The sequence below is a fragment of the Prunus avium genome, unplaced genomic scaffold (assembly GCF_965620075.1).
Source record: "Prunus avium unplaced genomic scaffold, drPruAviu1.hap1.1 HAP1_SCAFFOLD_44, whole genome shotgun sequence".
Taxonomy (NCBI): Eukaryota; Viridiplantae; Streptophyta; class Magnoliopsida; order Rosales; family Rosaceae; genus Prunus; species Prunus avium.
In genome coordinates, this window is record NW_028276902.1 from 12,501 (window position 1) to 20,000 (window position 7,500).

The following is a 7,500-nucleotide window of genomic DNA, read 5'->3' on the forward strand; positions in this document are numbered from 1 at the left end:
ATGCCGGCAGCGTGCGCGCAGCTTGCGCGCAGCGTGCTGATTCTGTCGACAGTGAGGCTAGCGAAACTTGTCCTGCCATGGCGTGCGCGCAGCCTGTGCGCGCAGCTTGCGCATCTGTCGACAGTGAGGCTAGCGAACTTGTCCTGCCATGGCATGCGCTGTGCGCAGCCTGTGCGCAGCGTGCACGCAGCTTGCGCATCTGTCGACAGTGAGGCTAGCGAAACTTGTCCTGCCATGGCATGCGCGGCGCCTGCGCGCAGCCTGCGCGCAGCATGCGCACAACATGCGCACAGGCTGTGCGCAGCGTGCGCGGAGCTTGCGCGCAGCTTGCGCATCTGTCGACAGTGAGGCTAGCGAAACTTGTCCTGCCATGGCATGCGCGCAGCGTGCGCGCAGTCTGTGCGCAGCATGTGCGCAGCCTGTGCGCAGCGTGCGCGCAGCTTGCGCATCTGTAGACAGTGAGGCTAGCAAAACTTGTCCTGCCATGGCATGCGCGCAGTCTGCGCGCAGCATGCGCGCAGCATGTGCGCAGCATGCCGGCAGCATGGTTCCAGGTTTTTTCAAATGTCGACAGAATTTTTCAAATCTTGTCAAACCCCGTTTTTATTGAAATTTCCTCGCACAATAAGCTCCCCATAAGTAGTCTATGATTTTTAGGACCTTCTCCAACTTACAAAACTAAAAAATTCCTCCCGGATTTGTTTTAATGATTTTTTCAATTTTACGACTTCTAAAACTAATAAAAAATACTTCCCGACTTCAAAAATTTATGAAACTTTTTCCCATCATAGATTGCATGTTTCTTAGTATCCCTGCAAAAAATCACGTCCAAATACCTTGTATTGAATTATTTAGAGCCCATTATGACTCCTCGCGCATAGGTGATGTCTCTTCCTGTCAAAGGGCTAAATGCATAAAATGCTATATAGGGGGGTGTGTGTTGCCTGCATATGCATGGCAGCCCATGCCTTCCTAGCTGCAGCCCCCTTCCCCCACGCCACACCCATGTCATGTTGCCTCGATATGTTGCCTCGGTATTATGGGTTTGGTGTCGGGGTCGGGGGGCTGCCACCCATGGCGGTGGTGGCCGGAATCCGGCCGCCGCCACCACGCCGCCGCCATGGGTGAGGGAGGAAAAAAAAGGCGTGGAAAGTTGCGAAATGGGGTTGTCTAGGCTATTTTTTGGCATGGGAGAGCATGGAGTGCTAGGAACTCCTTCTCAAATGCACGGGCATGTCGACCACAACCTCATTTCGCAACAACAACCACCCGTGTGGGGTGGCGGTGGGTGGATAGTCGCGGATTGGGGCTTGCCAAGCCAATGTTTTCAAAAAATTTCATCAAAATTAAAAACAAATGTTTTGTTGCCTTCGGATTTGTGGGCGAGCGGCGAGTCGGAGTGGAGCCGGTAAAGTTTAACCTCGGTGTGCACGGTTGTTTTTAGAAACTCAATCCAATGCCGGGGACGTTGAAAGTGACGCTCTTATGAGTTGCAAACCCGCAAGATTTAAAGAACCTTTTCAAAACAATTTCAAACCAACAAGATTTAAAAACAGAAATTTTCATCAAAATGAAAAACAAATGTTTTGTTGCCTTCGGACTAGTGGGCGAGCGGCGAGTCGGAGTGGAGCCGGTAAAGTTTAACCTCGGTGTGCACGGTTGTTTTTAGAAACTCAATCCAATGCCGGGGACGTTGAAAGTGACGCTCTTATGAGTTGCAAACCCACTAGATTTAAAGAACCTTTTCAAAACAATTTCAAACCAACAAAATTAAAAACAAATGTTTCGTTGCAAACAAATTGTGGGCGAGCGGCGAGTCGGAGTGGAGCCGGTAAAGTTTAACCTCGGTGTGCACGGTTGTTTTTAGAAACTCAATCCAATACCGGGGACGTTGAAAGTGACGCTCTTATGAGTTGCAAACCCACAAGATTTTAAAAACTTTTTGAAAATGTTTCTTCTAAATGACACATTTTGATCCTTGGCAAGTGCTCAATCCGTAACTATCCAATCACCGCCACACCACACCGGTCGGGAGTGTGTGAATGGTGTGCTTCCCGGGGTTGGCATAGATAATCTTTCGCATCGACAATCTTTTGCATGCGAGGGAATGTCTATGCCAACCCCGGGAAGCACACCATTCACCCACTAGTTGTGGGCGACGATGGGTTGGCTTCAAATGAATTTTTGCTTGGGGTTGTCCTCGGTATGCTTTTGTGTTGGGAGTACGGCCACCAAACCTTCTCAATGCACGGGTATGTCGAGGATGGCTTTCGGCGGGGTTGATGAAGAAGCTACCCAATTCTCGGCCACACGAACACATGGTGACGATGCGTTGGCTTCAAGTGAGCTTTAGCTTGGGGTTGTCTTCGGTATGCTTTTGTGTTGGGAGTACGGCCACCAAACCTTCTCAATGCACGGGTATGTCGAGGATGGCTTTCGGCGGAGTTGATGAAGAAGCTAGCAAATTGTTGGCCACTCTCACACGTGTGGGGGTAGGTTGGCTTCGAAAGAAGCTATCCAATCCTCTGAGTGTGCGGTTGAGCTATGATTAAGATTGTCTAGTGTCACGGCCCGCATGTTGGAGGTTCAACCCAACAACTATTGGGCCCTTCTAGAAGATTCATTTGTGAAGGTCAAGCCCAACAAGAGAAGCTCAAGGCCCGGCCCGTCGGATGGATCATTCTAGATCCCTTTACTTAATGTCTAGATTCAATGTATCTGTAAAGTTAGGTAGCAACGATTCTAGACCGTTAGATTGTTTCGATCCTAGCCCTCCATTTTAGGGTTTGGTGAGCTAGGACCTCTATATAAGGAGGGTTCCTCATTAGGAATCCTCACCTCACAACTTGTAAAGCATAGTAGCAATACAAGCAAATATTCTCCCAAACTCTCTCAAGTGTCCTTAAGTGTTCTTGAGCGTTCTTATCGTTCTTGCTCTTGTTCTTGTGTTCTTGCTTGGTTCGATCTTATTTTGCAGGAAGGAAGGCTGACTTAGCTTGTTCGGAGAGGCGATCAAGTCTAAGGCCGCACGGAAGGAAGGCTTCAAGAGTCATCCCGTGACAGTTGGTATCAGAGCTGAAGCTCGAATCATTCGAAGAAACATGTCGAAGAGCGAATCCGATATAGATTGTGATACATCCAAGGTGAATATGGAGCGTGGGGGCAAATCAAAAAGGGAACGATCTAGAGATGTCGTAGCCACGATGGAGAAGCGGCTTTCTAAGATGGAGAATGCCGTGAACGAGTTTGATCAGAGACTCGAGGAGGACGTCCTTACGAAGGTGGGTTTCGAAGCTTTTGTGGAAGAGCTTCAAGGCCAATTCCAGGGAGCCCTCAACTCCGCGCTAGACATGATGAAGCTAGATGTCCAAACCAAGCTGGATCACTTCTTGGCGGAGCTTACTGCGCTTCGTGATGAGGTGAAGGATGTGAAGGGAGATTGGGCCTTGTGCAAGGAAGCTGTCCTGAACAAGACTCGGACTCCGAAGGAACCAAAGGTGTTAGATTCCTTCAAACCCAAAGCTTTCAATGGGAAGAGGGAAGCGAAGGAGCTAGACACATTCTTGTGGAATATCGAAAGGTATTTCAAGTATCTGAAGATGGACGATGATGAGTCCAGAATCACTACGGCAACATTATTTCTCACTGACAATGCTCTCATGTGGTGGCGTCGTCGATCCATGGAAATCGACCAAGGTACGTTTACACTAGATACCTGGGATGCATTTAAAAAGGATATTATGCTACATTTCTATCCAGAGAATGCCAAGTATGAGGCAAAGGAGAAGCTGAGATGGCTAAAGCAGACGGGGAGCGTGAAAGACTATGTCACCACGTTCACCAACCTGTTGTTCGAGGTGCCAACCATGACAGATGAAGACAAGCTCATGTACTTCATGAGTGGCCTACAGAATTGGGCCAAACTGGAGTTGCAAAGGAGACATGTCCAAACCCTGTCAGAGGCAATTGCTGCAGCCGAGTCTCTTGTGGAGTTCAAGAAGACAGATCAAGGTGACTCAAAGTTCAAAGGCAAGAAAAGTAGCAGTGGATCCGGTGGGGGAGATAACAAGCCGAAGGAGGGTAGCAAGTCGGGAGATAAGTCCGACAGTCACAAGCCATTTGCGAAGAAGAATGACAAAAGTGACAAGGGGAAGGACAAGTCGAAGCTAGCTTGCTACTTGTGCGACGGACCGCACATGATGCGGGATTGCCCACAAAAGAAAGCCTTGAATGCCATGAACCAGGAGAAGGAAGAGGAGGCCAACAGGGAAGCAGGGATGGGAGCCATTCACCGCTTCAATGCCCTACAGGCCAAAGTCCCCAAGCCACAGGTTCAAGCCAAAGGCGTGATGTATGTCGATGCCATGGTGGATGGCAAGATAACCCGTTGTCTAGTGGATACGGGTGCTTCTCACAACTTCATGTCAGTGCGGGAAGCAAAGAGACTTGGGTGCCGGGTCTCAAAGGAAGCAGGCAGTATGAAGACAGTGAATTCAACTGCTAAGCCAATTGATGGAGTAGCTCGTGGTGTGGAGCTGCACATTGCCACTTGGAAGGGAGTAGTCGACTTCTCCGTGATCTCGATGGATGACTACGATGTTGTGCTTGGAATGGAGTTCATGGACAAGGTAAAGGCATTTCCCATTCCATTTTACAATACTATGTGCATAGCACAGGAGGGAGCAATACCATGCATGGTGCCGGTGATGAGGCAACAAGGAGAGTCGAAGCTCTTGTCAGCCATGCAGTTTTCCAAAGCTTGGAAGAAGGGCGAAGAGACGTTCCTTGCGACTGTAAGGATTGAGGCAGTTGAGAAGGAAGTCCAACCAGTCCCTAGAGCTGTAGAAGCAGTCCTTAAAGAGTTTGCGGATGTCATGCCGAAGGAGCTGCCCAACACTCTACCACCTAGGAGAGAGGTGGATCATGCCATAGAGTTGGAACCGGGTGCCAAGCCCCCTGCCAAAGCGCCATACCGGATGGCACCTCCTGAGTTGGAGGAATTGAGGAAGCAGTTGAAGCAGTTGTTGGACGCTGGTTACATCCAACCGTCCAAGGCCCCTTATGGTGCCCCAGTTCTTTTCCAGAAGAAGAGGGAAGGAACACTGAGGTTGTGCATCGACTACAGGGCGCTAAACAAGGTGACCATCAAAAACAAGTATCCAATCCCTTTGATTGCAGATTTGTTTGATCAGTTGGGAGGAGCTAGGTACTTCACCAAGTTGGACCTGCGCTCGGGATACTATCAAGTGAGGATCGCACCGGGAGATGAACCGAAGACCGCATGTGTGACAAGATATGGGTCTTATGAGTTCCTCGTCATGCCGTTCGGCCTGACTAATGCCCCTGCTACTTTTTGCACTCTAATGAACAAGGTATTCCATCCTTTCTTGGACAAATTTGTTGTGGTTTACATCGATGATATTGTGGTGTACAGCAATTCTCTAGAAGAACACCTCGAGCACTTGCAGAAGGTGTTCAAAGTTCTGAGGGAGAACCAGCTATATGTGAAGAAGGAGAAATGCTCATTTGCCCAAGATGAGGTGGAGTTCCTTGGTCACAAGATACGGGGTGGACAATTGCTCATGGAGGAGGGCAAGGTGCGAGCCATTCAAGAATGGGAACCACCAACCAAGGTACCTGAGTTGCGGTCTTTCCTTGGATTAGTCAACTACTATCGCAGATTCATCAAGGGATATTCAGCCATTGCCGCCCCCTTGACGGATTTGCTGAAGAAGAACAAGACGTGGCTGTGGACGCCACTATGCCAACGTGCCTTTGACAACTTGAAGAAGGCACTTATGGAGGAACCAGTGCTGAGACTTCCTGATCTTAGCCAAGCTTTTGAGGTACACACTGATGCATCAGATTTTGCTATTGGTGGTGTACTCATGCAGGATGGACACCCATTGGCTTTCGAGAGTAGGAAGCTCAATGACACCGAGCGGAGGTATACCGTTCAAGAGAAGGAGATGACAGCCGTAGTGCACTGCTTGCGAGTTTGGAGGCACTACCTACTTGGTTCTCAGTTCGTGGTCAAGACTGACAATGTTGCCACAAGCTACTTTCAGTCCCAACCGAAGTTGTCACCCAAGCAGGCTAGGTGGCAAGACTTCTTGGCCGAGTTCGACTACAAACTGGAGTACAAGCAAGGGAAGACAAATGTCGTTGCTGATGCCTTAAGCAGGAAGGCCGCACTTGCAGCTGTTGTACAACCACAGAGTTCCCTCATGCAGAGGATACGAGAGGGCTTGTTGCATGACCCCCAAGCCAAAAGTCTACTAGAGCTTGTCAAAGATGGGAAGACAAGAAGATTTTGGCTCGATGATGGTGTTCTATATGCAACAGGGAAGAGAATCTATGTTCCAAGGTGGGACAATTTGAGGCGAGAGCTACTAAAGGAGTGTCACGACTCGAAGTGGGCGGGACATCCAGGCACCCATCGAACTTTGGCGTTGATGAGTGAAGCTTACTACTGGCCACAGATGCGGGAAGATGTAGACTCGTTCGTGCGGACTTGCCTTGTATGCCAACAAGACAAGACCTTGCAGAAGCAGCCGGGTGGGTTGCTAGAGCCACTTCCTGTTCCAACCAGACCATGGGAGAGTATTTCCATGGACTTCATTGTGTGTCTACCCAAGTCAGAAGGGTGTGGCTCTATTTTGGTGGTGGTCGACAGGTTCACCAAGTATGCTACCTTCATCCCCGCACCGACAGATTGCAAAGCGGAGGAAGCCGCACGCTTATTTATGAAGCATGTGGTGAAGTATTGGGGGGTCCCGAAGAGTATTATCAGTGACCGTGACACTCGCTTCACTGGTAAGCTCTGGACGGAGCTATTCAAGCTACTTGGCTCACAACTGAACTTCTCTACCAGCTTTCACCCACAGACAGATGGCCAGACGGAGCGGGTGAATGCACTGTTGGAGTTATACTTACGGCACTATGTGAGTGCTAACCAACGAGATTGGGCAAAGTTGTTGGATGTTGCTCAGTTCTCGTACAATTTGCAGCGGTCAGAGTCGACAGGGTCAAGTCCTTTTGAGTTGGCAACGGGACAACAACCTATGACTCCAAGCACAGTGGTGTCAGGCTACACGGGGAGTAGCCCTGCTGCATACAAGACGGCCAAGGACTGGCAGGTGACTAATGAGCTTGCTCGGGCTCAATTAGAGAAGGCAACTCGGAAGATGAAGAAATGGGCGGACAAGCATCGGCGTGATGTTGTATTCCAACCAGGTGACCTGGTTTTTGTGAAGCTCAACCCCTCTCAACACAAGTCCACTAGAAAGGTACACAAGGCGTTGTTGAGGAGATATGAGGGCCCATTTCCTATCCTCCGAACCGTGGGAAGAGCTGCTTACCATGTGGAACTACCGCAACGACTGAAGATTCATCCGGTGTTTCATGTGAGCAATCTCAAGCCCTACCATGCCGACCCCGAGGAGCCAAGTCGTGGGGAGTCTCAACGAGCTCCGCCTTTGATGGTGACTTCATTTGACA